This window comes from Helicoverpa armigera, chromosome 7 (assembly GCF_030705265.1).
Source record: "Helicoverpa armigera isolate CAAS_96S chromosome 7, ASM3070526v1, whole genome shotgun sequence".
Classification (NCBI taxonomy): Eukaryota; Metazoa; Arthropoda; class Insecta; order Lepidoptera; family Noctuidae; genus Helicoverpa; species Helicoverpa armigera.
In genome coordinates this window covers 11,864,424-11,881,561 of record NC_087126.1, presented here as the reverse complement: position 1 = coordinate 11,881,561, position 17,138 = coordinate 11,864,424, and the positions used below count along the sequence as shown (strand labels likewise).

The window sequence follows — 17,138 nt, the reverse complement described above, 5'->3', positions numbered from 1 at the left end:
TGTAATGGCGTAATATAACAATATTAAGTACAATTTCTGAAACAAGGATATGATATTTTTAACCAACTTGGCAGAAAAGGATTTAACTAGATCGTAGTGGTTTAGTTATGTTTTAAACGTGCATCATTAAAATACATTTTTATAGTACAGGCAGTGCAAAATAAGTTAACTTCATAAGCCATGTAGCTTGCTTGCAACTTCCAGGCAAAGTCCTCTAATTGACATAAACTGGAAACTTAAGAGATGTAATGGAGCATCTCCTGTGAGGAGCACGTACTGCTCAGCAGACAATTTTATAATATGCTCATCATTCTTTTTTAAATATCCCCGTTAGAATTACCCTCCCACCGGTCAGTACTCTTTGCAAAAAATATGAGACCTGTAATTTGTTGCTTACATGTGTCAAAAATGTTGACACCATTACGAACTTACGACATAAACTAATCTACGAGGGGAGGTCAATAAGTTCGCGGAATGGAGGGGTTGGTGGGGATAAATTTACCCGTCCAGGTAGGCACTAGTTAAGCACCTCATTAAGAGTATATATACCAAGTTTGAACCTAATCGGGTCATTAACTTTTGAGCTATCGACCTGCAAACAACTAAATCGGGAAGAAGTCAGCCAGTATGGAGAAAATTGAACACCGTTTGCCGTTATTCAGTTCCTTACCAAGCAAGGAAAATCCACTCAGACGATTTTTCAAGAGCTGTTAGCGGTTTACGCGGACTCTGCCCCTGGTAAAACCATGGTTTAAAAGTGGCATGGTCTTTTCAAACAAGGAAGGGAGTCCATTGAACACGACCCCCGCTCCGGACGGCCAATTGAGGCCATAACACCGGAAATCGTCAAAAAAGTAGAAAAACTTGTATTGGGACTATAACGGGACAGTACTACGCTTCTTTACTGGAAAGATTGAAAGAAGCCATTAAGGAAAAAAGAAGAGGAAAGCTGTCAAAAGGTGTGCTCCTTTTGCACGAAAATGCACCCGTCCACACGTGCCATGTTGCGACGGCTGCCATTCGCTTATGCGGCCTTGAACAATTAAACCACCCACCATACAGTCCGGACTTGGCCCCCAGTGACTATTATTTATTTCCAAAAATGAAGAAAGAGCTGCGTGGAATAAATTTGACGACGATGAAGAAGTCAAGTCGGCAATTTCGGCCTATTTTCACGCCAAAGACAAATCATTTTTTTTCGATGGTATGAACCAGCTATTTGAGAGATCCGAAAAATGTATTAGGGTTAAAGAAGAATATATTGAAAGGGAAAAATAATTTGGTGTTTAATTTCAACCTCCTTCGTTCTCATTCCGCGAACTTATTGACCTCCCCTCGTAGTACTCATAAAGTCTTGGGAGTAGGTAGACCTTTACTAATATTTTCATGTCTCTCCTTAAAATAGACACTGACAGCATTGTTTAACTATAAGCATTCAGTTGTTGTTACTATGAAGAAAGTAATTCATGAGAGAAGGGACAATAACCCCATAACACAGACACTTGTTGATGGTGTTTACCGAGCGAGTGATATAACTATGTGAGACATTTTATTTCTTCGTAGATTTCATACCGTTTCTTCTATAGCGTCTTTCGCTACGCTATTCAAAGCTATCATTTAATAGAATACCAGGTGATTTTCACATTTGTAATGGAGACCTTCTGGAAGAACTTGCTATTTATTTATTTCACCCGATTGCAATCTATGATATGTCCTCAAAAATCTATAAAAGGGACCTATGAATGGTTTAATCTACGGAAACAATTAACATGTACGTATAACAGAGTAACAAAGATCGATCAAAATTCAAACGCATATCCTCATCCCTTGACTATTTAAATCTCAACCCTCACAGCAACATAACAAGACAGAAAAATATACTCTGAAATTCGTACCTATTGTTATTTTTCCAGACATCTGTACCCTGCCTACATATGTGTACAAATCCGGAATCGAATCGGCTCCCATGAGGGGCGCTACACAATTATTTGGTTTGACGCTCGCGAAGCTATTGGGAGCTTTCGCATATAAAGCGATTACCGAAACTTTGTGATACGATTCGTTTACGGCAGACTTTGTTTTACTGCGGCGTTATTTAAATTCGTACGTGCCAGCGTGTCCTGATGTTACATTACTTATCATATCTAAGAATACGATATGAGTTGAATTCCCACTATATTTGAGGTCTCTGAACTGAACATTCATACTTTCTAAGATGATGTGACAGTTTAATAAGACAGGACTCTCTTTTCTTTTTAAGCTAAAGTAGTATCTAAGTTTTATCAAAAAACCATCTGCATGAGAATAAAACATCACCTAAATTCGTACGACTACTTACTACTACGAATTAACTTAATAGCAGTATATTCCTTGCGGTGTAACGTTGTAACGGCGTGCGGTCCAATACATCGTGTGCATTAGTCCCGCTCAGCGCTACAGCGCTGCCCGCGCTATTTGCGATCGCTTACATTTACATAATGGCGCATTACGACCACTAAGTGCCAGCCATTCCGAATTAAAAACTGAAGACGGACGCGATATTAATGGATTTGGAGATTCACAATTATGTAATAGCATTCTTGTTAGTATTTTTTTCTTGAAATGTGGAGCGAGTAGGCAAATATGGCGTCACAATGCAGAGAGAGAATAATTAAGATTTAATGGGAACATACATATTCATAGCAAATAAGCCATTTACCACTTGTCACATCTCAAACTTTAGCATACAAACTTTCAGCTAGTGAAATACATTACATGCCGAACTTGCTTTCAAGTAATATTTTAGCTCTAATTGCAATTCTGCTGAACTCATTTGTGTGACAAGCGTCATTATGTATGTGTTAGAGCTATTCAACATTCAAAGTTTACATTAGCCCCCGTAACAAGCTTGAAGCGCGCGGCAGTTTACCTTTAATCACATTCTACCGGAGCGATCCGAGTTACTAGCACACTGTCAAAGGCGTTTGATAACTCCACGGGAGCAGAATCACATTAGCTTAAAACTTTAAAAGCGTTTTTCTTAAACATATTTGCAAGAAACCTTAGCTTAAAATGAAGAAAATAGCTCGCCTCTTCAAAGTCAAGTCAAAGGTTTAATTCTATGATGCATTAAAAAGATCATTCATTTTACTATGAGGGTTTTCCCTTTCTTTTTATAAAGTTGTGTGAATAGAGATGGCTTTATAATTAACTCACAACTGCCTTTTATTTCCAAGTTTGTGAACAAAGTTAGTTCCCGTGCTATGTAACTATGCTGAACAGTGAACCTATAAAGTGACGTCACAATTATTTATAGCAAACACGGACAAAGTCACGGAATACGTTACAAGTTATGTAACAGCCTGCATGAAATGTAGGGCTTGATAAAATTATTACTTTCGCTGGAACTGTACTAAAGAAACTATTATAAAATTCAAAAGCATACTCATAGCATCATTCATAAGCAAATTCAAAGATACATACATTTATTATGTTGTTGCAAAAAGTGGGACTTAATTTCTGGAACTACTTGGCAGAACTTTAAATAATGTGATCGTATTTAATTTGAGCAGTTGAGTGATCTTTTAATTATTTGTATATTCAAAACCAAATTATATTTATTATATCACAACCAATGCAATGAGGAAGTTCCGTACCTAATAAAAACATCTACTCGAAGAAATCAACACTCACTGGCATATTATATCCACATTAATTACATCATATTATACGTGTAATTTATTCAAGCCTACATTCAGAGCATTTCTTTAGCACTGTTGTAGCGAGAAAATAATAAGTTATTTTATAAGCGGTCACGCTACTTGTACCTGAAGGTTTTTTCTACTATTTTATAGTAAAACTTTGTACTGCATACGATAAGTTAACATAATAATTACATTCGTATGTAATCCTAGGAAAACAAGTAAGTTTCTATGAGTTGTTTCCTGCTTATTGTTTACCTATTGAACGTAAATGTTTGCTTTACGTGACTGCCATTTTTTGATAAATTATCCTTATTTGATAGATTTCTAATAACTCTCATGTAAATGTGCTTAAAATGATCAGTATACCTAAGTTATAAAGGTAAATAACAACTCTTTGCGTTTGGGTACATCATCATAAATTATAGCCCGATATTTCAGAATGCAGGTGCAATACCACATTATCCCGAGGTGTCGAATGAACCGATGCCTCGTGCTAAATGCTAAATCAACCGTGGGGCCCTGGGGCCTAGGGGCCCAGGTGCAATGCGGCGGCCCGCACGTGCCGTCCACACTATTGGTATTGGACTAGCAAGTGTAAACACTGCACTACAATTGTTAGAGGTAACTATAGCCTAGGGATTCATTGCAGATGAATAACGGAAGATAATATAAAAATTAAAAGAAAATAAGAGAGGGTGAAAAATACCAAGCATGAAAAGAAGGCAGGAAGTGAAATGTTTGTGTAATAATAACACAGCCCCTACAAACATTATGTTCCATTTGTACTCGGCAAACACATTCTTTCTTTTTTATTAAAAAAATAAACCTAACAAACCTATCTTACATTAGAGAGCTGAAGCTAAATGAAAAAAATAAAAATGAGAGGAAACGGAGCGAAGAGAACCATGCAAAGCAAATAAATTAACATAAAATTGTGTCTTCATATGGAATTCATAATGATCTTGACATTATACTCGTACATTAGTATTTCTCGGAAATATTCGCCAAAATGAAAAGGGAAAGCTGAATTCCGACATAAATACTCAAGTAAATTTCACTTCAGCAAACGTTTGTAGGTACCTAGTATAATACCTCCCAGCTGAAGTTGTACGACATATGTTTGTTAATTTGTTACAAAGTAAAGTGAACAAATACTTGGGAAAGCTGAAATCTTTGAACGAAATTATTTATTAGAGAAAAAGACGTGAAAGTTTTAAGACGGGACGACTGTCCTGAATCCTGATATTATTATTTATCGTAAACAAGTTACTAATCCGAGTGCCGCCGAGTTACTTGGAAGAATAAGATTGGAGAATCTCAGTGAGACAAAAGTTTTATTTCTAAATCCAGCAGACAAAGAACTAAGCAAAGCTACTGTATTGAATATCACTAGGCGAGAAGAGTTTGTTATTTCAGAATAAAATCAAAATTATGTGACAAAGTAATAACTCTGATTACATAAGAAAGCACTGAGGAACATAAAAGCCTCAACCAGAACGGTATCAATGATCTCACACGACCTACATACGATAACGCGTAAACTCTTAAACGCTCCAAAGAACGTGCCTTAATAACATTTAAAGATCGCAATAAGATAGGGGTGGGAATAATTCAAATGGGGATGATATCATCTGAGGCGGTGACGTCACAGCACCCCATATTGTATGGCGGCAGTTATTCGTGTCACTCACGAACGCAATAAACGATTACACAGAAGGTTTACGCTAGGCACATGCCTTACATTAATTATATGGTCATATGGCGTTCACAAGACTTTTACAAGTAATCATGGACTTTAGGAAATAGATCTAAGAAATATAAGCATGTTAACTAAATTGGTACTTTTATGATAAAGTTCTCTTAAAGAATCTAATCATAATTTAGAAGACGTAGCAATTGGGGGCACTAAATATCCATTACTTTTAAGGACCAGTTTTGACAAAAAGCATCGGCAATCAAAGATGCTTCTTTTATCGAGAGCAAATCTGAATACTTCAATGCATTTGCTGGAGCTATGACCAACTACTAACATTGTGATTACTTCTTCAGTCCTGAGTAATCCTTCTGCACATCAGTCAGGCATGACGGCAACAGTGGCGTGGGTGTCGCCGTGTCACCAATCACAGCCCGCGTTTAATTTGATGTGCGACATGACCTTGCCCTGGCGTCGACCAAGATTTACCGCTCGTCTGGGCTAGGTACTGTCCAGTCAAGGCCGATGGCAACATATTGCCCAGATATCTTGGGTTATCTGGACAATATCCTCAATTTGGTCCTCTTGGTCGAATAAAATTTACAACTGATCAGAATTTTACAAATGCCTTATAATAGTGCCTTTGCTATTGTAACTTTTTTCAGGTTTATACCAAGACCACAAGCCGAATTTTGTTCTTTAAATGGATAAGTAGTTTAGGCAAGTAAGCCACCTGGCGTATCAAATTACAAAGCCTGGGTAATTGGCTAGACACGGACGAATTAGGGCAATTACAAAACATCTGTCGTGCATTATTTAATAATGGCCTGCTCATGCAAACTTGGAATTATGTCTTTGAGGTTTACCTCTATCTTTGATGTAAGCTGGTTTTTATAAGACTGTTCGTTATTATTCGCAAAGCCTCTAATTTATGTGAAAGATATCAAAACTGAATGGTACATAATATCAAAGCGCCAACACAACTTTAATCACTCTCTAACATAAAGTACAGAAATTTCATCCTTGTTCTTTATATCTTGATCAAAAGAAATGAAGACGTCTACATTAAATTAAATACTACCTACTTAAATACTACGCAGGTACTTTATAAGCCCTTCACCAATAATTTATTTCAATGAAGGTATTTCGGTGAAATGAAGAACCCATTGAACGTCACTTGAGAAACAAGCATGTTACGAATTAACTCGGAAATTCGCAAAGACATAATAATTTGAAGTATCTTCTTATTTATAAATGTCGTCGGCGTATGAGGTATTAAGTTCAATGTCAATTGAATTTACAGAAACGTCTGTCTTGTCGTTGTTTTGTGACATATTTCAACAAGATGTGATATTGTTGTTCTACACACAACTCTAAAGCTTTAAGCGTTTTTGATTAAATATCCCGTAAATACTTAACCGTTAATAATAGCCTCTATAACTTCAAAGAAGGTCCTTTCCTTATCATTCAAACACCCTAATCCTGTCCGCAATCTGATACCCACTTGCCAAACGGCAAACCCTCAAACGGCCATCATTGTCCAAGCCCTTGAGACGTTAAGACCCTCCGAGACGCAGCCGACACGACCCCGTCGCCATGTGTAAACGCAAGTCGCGTAGAAAGAGGTCACGCGATACCGAGGTCAATCGATGACACCACATCGCTTTTGCACAACAATCACGCACTTTCTTTAATCTAACGCTTAATTGAGTCATCTAGACGATTTAGGGCGCGCATTACATTGATGGACGGAATTAAATGTTTGGACGTAAAAGAGATTTCTTTTGATTTGTTAGGGACAGTAGTTTCTTCATTAATCTCATTGGGCGAGTGTTGTGGACGCTTTATGAAGAATTCTACATAAAACTAGAGAAATAGAACAGGGAATCCTAATGCAAAAATAACATTGTTGAAGCTTCCGCATTTTGTTCTATTTATTCGGGCCAACACTTCCGCAGTGCAAAATTCTGGATCTCAATCCGAATCTAATCCTATTAGGAAAGGATAGCTCGGTATCTGGATATTGGCATCGCAATGTCGTTTAAAATGGATAAAATTACCTATCGACATCCGGCAATATTTGCTATAGGATCTTCAATTTTACGTGGAAGCAAAATTCGAAATGAAAGTACAAGTAAGGGAAACAAAACAATTTCAGCGATGTTTCTCTCGCGGCAACTAATTACTCTTTAGGTGTGCCTAATTTCCATAATTTGTCTTCCTTTCAAACCGTAATCCTGTGATGGGCATGCCACATGGGGTACTGGTGGGTGAAGCTCATTTCCATGGCGTTAATATTGCTCAGTCTGTGCAAATAAATCACCATGTGCGCGCCCCAGTGACCTCATAACCGGCACACTGCCTAATCTTCGCAAAGGGTTGAACGTACTCATATTTCCAGCTAAACGTTCCCTATTATTGGACGTTTAATGGAATTTGGCCGAAATGCAGGAATTTGTTACTTGAATCGGAGATTACGTTATTAAATGGGGGGATCAGATGAGCCTTAATATTTGGTAACCATTTTCGCCAGAGTGCAAATGGAATTCTGATCACCCGTGTACATTAAATTCTCATGAACATAAAGTTTGTACTTTTTGTTCTTAAGCGATTCTCCCCTTATCCTTATTCCTTCATTCTCTCCATCTGAACAAGACAAATGCCGCATCATCCTTGTGCATACATTGACTACATAATCGGCGTCGTAAATACTCCTTCTCCTCAGCCGTCACGAGTCATTTCCATGGGATAGAGCACCCTCACAGATACACTGGACGCCATGGCTGACCCACTGACCCCCATAACTTGACATGAAAGGGTACAATTGCGAGGGGGATTTTATTTTATTTGCCGAATTATTGCTCTGTAAACTGTAACGACGGTGAGGGTTAATTTTTCTGATAAATTGAATTAAGATTTGTTTCTATGTCTTTGGTTTGCTGTTATCAAAACTCTTGATTAACGGAGAAATTAGTGCATTGTTCAAAGTCAAACATTTTGTTTTATTAAGCTTTTCTGTGCTCATTAATTAAAGTGGAATATATTTTAGACTAATAAATCAGTCAACGCCACTCCTGGGCTTGACATAAAGCCTATGACACGACGGCAACGCCACACGTTTCCCGCCTCGCGCTCAAGCGTTCTCAGGCGCCTATCTCTCAACTTGATACATTTGAACACGTCTTCAAATCCTCACACGACACCTAAAGATAGTTATCTGATTAGCATATCAAATGAGTCTATGTTCAAGGACACATTTCTTCCTCTCGGCCTTCAGAAGTTCAACGGTACTTCATCAAGTATTAATACAGTGAAGTGTCGCTGGATAGCACTTGTATCCAACATTTTATCCGATTACCGCGGAGATGTAATAAAAGGGTTAATTTTGAGAGGCTGTTTATTTTAGACGTCAGGTTCTGGGTCAAGTTGAACCCTTTCGTTTCGGGAATAAAAGGGATTAATTACATTTAACAGCGTTAAGCGATTGTTAACATGTGGATTAAATTACTTTTACGAACAAAATTGGTCGTTCCGTTTAAAATATATAGAAATAAATAATGTTTGACTCTTTGGTACGGTTACATCTATTTTCTCCAAGGATTTTTCAGCTTCATTTGACACAGAGATCAAGATAGATGAAATGAATGAGCCGGGCATTAGTTCAGCACTGAGATTACATCAACCAGATCTTCGAATCGGAGATTAGGTCATAAATTACGACGTTAGGATTCATACATTATGAAAGTAATATCCTGCAATTCTCGTCATCAAAGCAGATATTATTTACGGAACAATAGAACTAATTCTAAAGCCTGTAAGGATTATTATCGTGCGCAGCATATCAGAGAAAGTGCCTATAACTGCCGCGGCAGTGTTGCAAGATAGAGCACTCACATTGACACTTCTAGTAATTAATTGCACGTTTTCTAAACCGCTGTAACTAACTAATTACTTTTGACTGCGATTCCAATTAGTTTCTAGTTAGTGGATTTTAAATTGCCTTATTTATTTTTAGTACTGTGTGCATAAAAGTAGACAACAATTATTTTTCGCAGAAACATAAAAGTAAGTATACTGAATGAAGCAAATCTTTCAAACCGTGATTGTTTACAAATCTACCAAATAAAAAACGCGTCAGCATTTTCCTTTTGAACATAAAAATCTTGTAAACAAAACACCTCGTAAAGTGTTGATCAGCATTCAAGAGCCGCTTGGCGAGCACAAATAATTACTTAGAGGGTAACTTTGACGGTAAATTGATGAGGATAATGGGGAAAAGATACAAGTGGTTACATAGGAAGCCGAAGCAAAACAACCTTATAACTGTAATTAATAACTTGCGTGTCCTTGAACCATGTGTGTTGGCCACAGCTGTCTGCATTGCGGATGAAACTTCATATATCGAAGTATAACCAGGATCCAAATTGTATGAATGGCCACTTGGGCTTGACCGAGCCCTATAATGCAATTCTTATTTATTTACCTATTTAACTTGTTGCCGAGACAAGAAGTAAAATAGAATAATCTAGTACAAAAGGAGAAATCTATTCCAGCAGATCCGCTTTGAAGAGTTAGAAAATAAGCTATGTACACGCAATAATTACAGAAGAAGAATAGAAATAAAGAATATTATACAAATTACAGCTTATTTCAAAAGAATCCTCTTCCACCTTAATCATTTATTAAGATCCTACCGACCAAAACCTATTTAAAAAAAATATTAACCTGCTTTTCTACTCTTTAAAACGTTGCAAGGAGTTGACCCTCTCTACTTATATTTATGCTGTGTTTGCATCCCGGGGGTGCAATCCTGTTGGATGGATGGTGACGGGTTTGATGTATGACTGCTATCGGAGAGCTTTTTACTGATTACTCTGGTTTTTCTACTTATTTTAGGGAAGCTAAGTGGATCTTGCTTTGGTAGGTATGCTACTAAATTCGTGCGAAAATCGTTTAAGTATAATGTTAAAACGTTAAAGTTTCAACGACAAAAAATGATAAATGTTCTGTTTCAAAAGAAGCTTGAGGAAAACGTGATTCATTCTAATAGACAATTAAATTACCCATTGTTAAATTTCGGTTAAGATAAGTTCAATAACCTTTATACAATCCCACGCAAGCAAAGACTACCAAACACGTCATATTGTTAGTAAATAAAAATAACCAATACCGGTCCATATTTCCAAAACATTCGATAAACATAACATTATCAATGTTAACCTTTGTAACCTATAAGTTAACATCGAAAATGGCCATTAACCGCAATAATTACCGATCAACGACACAGTAAAGTTTTTAGTTATTTTTGTGAACACGCGACAAGTTTACTGTATCATTACGTATTGATCCGTTTGATACAGTTATTGGAATGTCCGCGTTCAATTGTATAGCTGAATGAATGAATACTTATATCAAGAGCATATCGTTATTTATTTAACGCTAACCAATCTACGATCTTACATTGTAACCATGGACACACTCAGAGACATTTAATCGTTACTTAAGTCGTTCCTTAGTGCAGAATTTCTATGAGAATCTGTCAAAGAAGTGACTTAAGTAATCATTAAATTTCTCTGAGTGCGGGGATAAAACTACATTAGGTATCTACATAATAGGATCATCCACCCCTACGTATAAAGGTAAGCAAATTCTCAATACTCGATTAATTTGAGTCTACAACAGACTACATAGTCTAGACTACATTAGAAGCCTTTTGAATGTCATTAATTAAAAGGTTAAACCAAACCCTAACTCCTGTTTTGTGAAATAAAACACCAGTACCTACGCCCGTATCGTACTTACTTAGTACCTCTAACTGATAACCTAAGTTATAGACTAGAAATAAATACTAAGTTCTTATTAACAAGATTACCGTTATATTACCATTCAATGAACATAATGAATGAGACAGCCCAACACAATGGCGACGTAAGTTTTTGTTCCACGAACTGTACTACAATGAAATAATGAATCAAGCGAGATACTACGTAAAGATTATAAACGTTACTATCAACTTCGTCACGTTTTTATTCTGTAAATAATTCTTGTATTTTTCTACTGTTTCGTATTTTATTTCTTTGTCAGTCTGGTAACATTTGTATCAAAATTTTGGTATTCATCGTAAATTATGAGTACGTGTGTAGGTACAAACAAAGTTTCAGGAAAACATAGCTTTAAGTCTAACTTGAAATAATAATAAAATAAACGGAACTTTAAATCCGTCTTAACGTTTGAAGTTCGGTAACTCTCATTTCATATTACGATAATTACAAGATCTACGTTTATCGTTATGATAATTGCAATGACTTCAGTCTTTTAAGATTATTAATGTAACATATAACTTTAAGGTGAAAATATAGTTTTAGAATATTACAATATACAACCACAAACACATATAAAACAGCGCAGGGCGCGAACCTATTTTTTAAATGTATGTATAAAAGAGTAGAAAATAATTTTAATCAAAATTTTGGCAAATACGAAATTTCGAAACGGGCACAATAGGGTAGTGTCCAGGGTCGAAATAATATTTAGTCCGCTTTTTAGATAATCAAAAAATATTGGATACGTATTTTTTCTTTTTTTAATTAAACATAAAATGACAAAGATAATACACTTCAAAAATTAGGAGTGGGGGCCTTTTACGTCACAGTCTCCTGAAAATTGTAGCAACTTGTGACGTCACACTCAACTTTAACACGCTATATCTTAACAAGTTCTAATCCAATTTAAAAAAGAAAAAATACGTATCGTTTAATTTTGGACAATCTACAAGACGGACTAATTATTATTTTTTAGGAAACTAGCCTATTCAAATTGGCAAGAAATTAAATGCAGATTCAAAATAAATTGCCCAATTTTCCTAACAAATAGGTAATCAGCACGCTAAATTAACTCATTACATCTACATAACTAAAGAGTAATGACAGGGTGGCTTCTAATTAAAACTAACAAGAAAATACTCCGCAAACTTTGGCGGGAAAGCGTCGCCATCTTGTAATTTTGTCCGAAGGGACCCAAATTTGAATTAGGACAGCGAATATTTACGATAAACTTTAGAGAAACTTATTTCTTTGAGTAAAAGGAGCAAGTTTTTTCGTGAAAAGAGAATATGTATAAAGTGATACATCTTGTCGGAGAACTTGTGAATACAAGTGGCGGTTGTTAGTTGTCTGAAGTTTTTGGTGTACCGCTTCAAGGAGAGTGCTTTGTTATTTATGAACATCGTTTGTTTAATGATGACAAAATATCAAACTGGATGTCTCACCTTATTTTTTTAAGTCTTTGGTACAAACCGAGGCGCACATTCAACTTATCAGTATTAAAAATCTAAATTTGTTTTCCGGCCTTACCTATTTGCGCAGTAATCCCGCGGGAATCATCTCATTTGGCCACGGAGCGGTACAATTAAGTAAGATTACAGTCCTGGCTATAAATCATGGCGCTGGAGATTACCCGCTTACCTGTAACAAAACAGACAGTTATCGAAACCGCTGATTAATTTCATGTAAAGCCCTCGGTACAAGGGTTCAACACAATTGGGAAACACTCAGATATACAATTCATTTCGCTGGCAACACTTAGGGTTTTGTACAAGGATCTTGTTTCAAACCTTCTACGGACTTTGAAAAAAATTAATTATTACTGATTGGAACATTATAATAAAGACTTTAGAAGAAGAAAGAAAACTAATGTGGAACCTTATTAGTGAACGAAGCTTGAGTAATTAGACCACATACTTCAGTAGCCAGTAGAACTCTTTGCGAGAGAACTTAATTATTCATTGTGTCATTGTCAAGGATAAAATATATCATATGTATTTGTACATCAGATGAACATTTATTATTACTCAGACATGCAACGTTGTAGTTTTGTCATTACAGCGGTCAACACAAGATGCAAGATAAAAATAGAAACAATTGATTCTGAGCTAAATATAAACGGTCACTCACGTTTGAGTCAGCTTTTAATCAGCTAAAGGAAGGATAAGTACCTAGTTCAACAAATATAAATATTTCTTTGTTCACTAGAGACAGGTAACAAAGGACCAAATATAAAAATAGTCTAATAAACAAGAGTGAAAAATATCGCAAAGGAATCTTCCATAGAAAGAAAATTTCCACGTATCACATAACATTACACAGTACTGAGAAATGCTTATTTACTATAAGAAAAGGAACTTAAGTTTATTTACCGTTTATTTGCTAGACTTCTTATCTGGCCGTGACAATGAGCGCCGTGGAAGGCTTTGTGAGATACTATCTGAACAAACTTACTTGTCCTTTACTGATAGGGTCTTAATAATGGATAAGTAGGTTTATTCAATCCTTATCAGATTGTAATAAAATTAGTTTACATAACAGCGACAAGGTTTAAATTAGGTAACTTATACAGACTTAACCGAACCAACTACTAGAATAGGAATGCAATCGGCAAAGAAACACACAATGGACATCTGGCAGCGTCCTCACAAACATAAATAAAACCGAATTGCAATTTCCCAAGAACGGAACAAAAAAAAACAAGAAGAAGTGAATTTGGAAATAGGAACAAGTCGCTAGGAACCAATAAAAGCAACCCAGGCCGAATGAAAACCGAAACTTGGCGCGTACAATGACAAGTGAAGCATAGTTGTAAATATGGCCGTCCTTGACACATTTGGAGCATGTCCAATGTGCGTTACTTTCTTTTTTATAGAGCTTGCCTATGACAAGGTCGGGGTGAATGAACCTCAGATATTGATGTTTATGTTTGGTGGCACGAGATGTTCAACAGACTGTTCAGTGTCCAAGACGAAATGGAATTAAACTGAAAGAAACTGCAGAAAAGAAAGTCACCGCTGTACCGCTGAAAAAGACTGATGTTAATCAAATCATTGCTAGCATAGTAGAAAACTAACTAAAAAAAGTAATGGAATAAAGCCAAAATATAAGAACCTATGACCTTTCATAATCTCGTAGTAATCCCTGAGTTTTCATGAACCACAACGACCTCCGACCATTTTTAGGAAAGATTGAACACCACAATTTCGGTCACCAGATCCAAACTACATAGTTCACACAGTTTATCCAACCATGACTGATTGACAAATGACGTACGTAACAATATTAGTATTAGAGGTCGCTACCTCTAATACCGGTGACCTTTACGGAAGACTGGACGTTATCAAGTTATTGGGTGCTTCTAATTTACTTACTGAGTAAGGTAACTTGAGTGTTCTAGCGGAGATCAGGCAATAGTTCAAACATACACATAGAAACACTCCTTACGGATGCGAAGAGAATACGACTACCAGTATGAAAAAACATTGAAGAACAGGGCTTAGAATATGGATATTTTCTATATTTCAATTTTCTATGCCGTGGATGAAAACACGGAAAGTGAATCTACATAAAACATTGATGCTAAAGAGCCCATAGCCCTGAATATAAGAGCATTGTTGTGATCCAATCACATGCCAAAAATATCACTCACGGGACTCCCAGAGGTCGTGTCCCAAAGAAATATGAGTGGAGGACATTAGCGAACGCCATAATTTGTGGGAAATCCACTTTTATTAAATACAAGTGCCAAGTTTTTTGTAGTAAAGCATTTATGTGCAAGGAGTTGCCAAAAATATGTCGCATACGTGAGTAATGTGAGTCCTTATGAAACTTTGGAGTTAGTTTTAGCAAGTTTTACTATTTCAATTATAATTTTGTGTTAGGCAGCACGTTATAAATTACCTATGTATTTCTCTGAATGAAAATAAAATACTCTCTCATAATTTCATCTATTTTTTGTGTGGTCTACTTTTAGGTCACAATATTATTCAATATGTACACTTAAATCAGAAAAACAAACTCCTATCTCCACCGATTAATTATTTCAAATATTAATGGCCTTTCTCCGATAACAGGTCATTACAAAAATCGATAAAGTTAATGAAATAAACTATTATTGCGCATGCAGTTTTGTTGGCAGTTAACATAATATTGTTATAACCGGCTTGATAACTGTTATCTCATACGGTTCCTGTTAGCTCAACTAATCTGTGTTTTATACTGGAAATGTTTTTTTTTTTATGTAGGTCACTGTGTTACTATGGCAACGACTTACAATCCAGTATTCTTATCCTACACTTATTTCAGCTATTCATTAAGAAGTATGACTCACAGATAGTTAATCTTGTTTATGGGCGATTCTCTGTAAGCTCGTAATCGGCTGTCCGGACCGATTTTTTCAATAAATAGTTTAATTCTTATTTAAAAAATCACATTTTATGAAACTTTAACCCTGAAGCTTCACGGGCCCTTTGTTTTTATAACCATTATTACTTTATTTTTTTTTCTATACGTTTTAGAAGGTCGAAAAATACAGTCCCCTGGCTGTCCCTTTCACTGCATTCACACCTATAAATGCGATTTCCGAAAAACTTGATGAAACTACATTCACTTGGCAGTTAATATCACAAACAAAAATAATGAAATTATATTATTTTCGTAAAACAAGCACTCATTACAACTTTATTCATTTTAATAAACTCCTGTAAACTTTGTCCTGAGAATTTTAATACAGTCCCCTGCCAAAAATTTACGCCATTCTGTTTAGTGTTAGAGCGTCATTTGTGAGGTGAACAAGCGTTTGGGCCGCTACCACACACAGGCCTCTGGTAAATAATTGTATGTAATTTAATTACTTAAATAATATCTATTTATAGTTAATTGCTACATTATTTGTGCCTTAATTGATCGGTAGGTTCTTAAAAAACTATAGGACATCGGTTTCATAAATATTGTGAAATCTATCTGAAATACACAGTCCTCTGGCAACAGTCCTTTGCCAAAAAACGCAATAGGGGACTGTTTAACAAAACAGGGGACTGTGTATTCTGAGTATTGGTTTAATAGTTTTCATGAATTGTTTGTGTGAATTTATTCGCTAGTCTCTTTTATTAATTTAAGAATCAAACTATCATTGCATCGCATTATTTTTTTCCTTTATGAACTTGAATTATATTACACGGGCTGATCGTGCGGTCGCACGTGGTATGGCTCCTTCCGAGAGGAATTACTACAAAAAAGAGAGAAGCAGAGCGGCAAGAGCGACTGCCCTATCTGGCCTCCACAACTCAGTTACCCGTGTAACCGACTTTTTTTAACGACGCTAAAAATCATCAAATGACCCCTCCCGCTGCGGGTCAGAAGCGGTGAGGGAGTGTCAGACTTCTACTGACTAAAAATCCGTCGTGTTCCGTCGTAGGCCTTTAATGTACCAGGGCCGTGGTAACTCTTTCGTACAGTCCCGCAGCCTCAGCGGCCCTATGCCCTGCTGGGCCTCGCTAGGGTTGCTGACATCAACTTGAGGAGCGCGTGGAACTACGCACGCCACCGACACGGGTCTGTTGTCTAAAAAGACGCAGGAACGATGAACCATCTGAACTCATCGCCCACAGACCCACGCCTACGGTGGCCGGGAGTCGTCTCGCGCAACCCGACGCCCGTGGTGACTACCTGGTCCAGCCGGGATGAGAGATGCGAACTCTCTGTTGTTCCGCCGCCTACTTCTCGAGCATGACTGCTTGTCCGTGACCGGTGAGGACCTGCGTCATGCGGTAAATGAGGGCGCCATGACTCCTCCCGAGCCACTCCTCAAAGAGGTCCCCACTATGGTGGCGTGCCCTAACCCTGTACCCTTTAGTTCGACTGGTGTTAGACTTACTGGCTTCTGACTACCCGTAACGACTGCCAAGGATGTTCAATAACAGCCGAGACCTACAGTCT

The 17,138-nt window shown here is 36.8% G+C and overlaps 1 protein-coding gene across 1 annotated transcript in view; it reads right to left on the bottom strand.

Moving 5' to 3' along the window:
• Positions 1-17,138, bottom strand: part of LOC110372784 (syntaxin-binding protein 5) — a 199,404-nt gene that overhangs the window by 162,110 nt on the left and 20,156 nt on the right.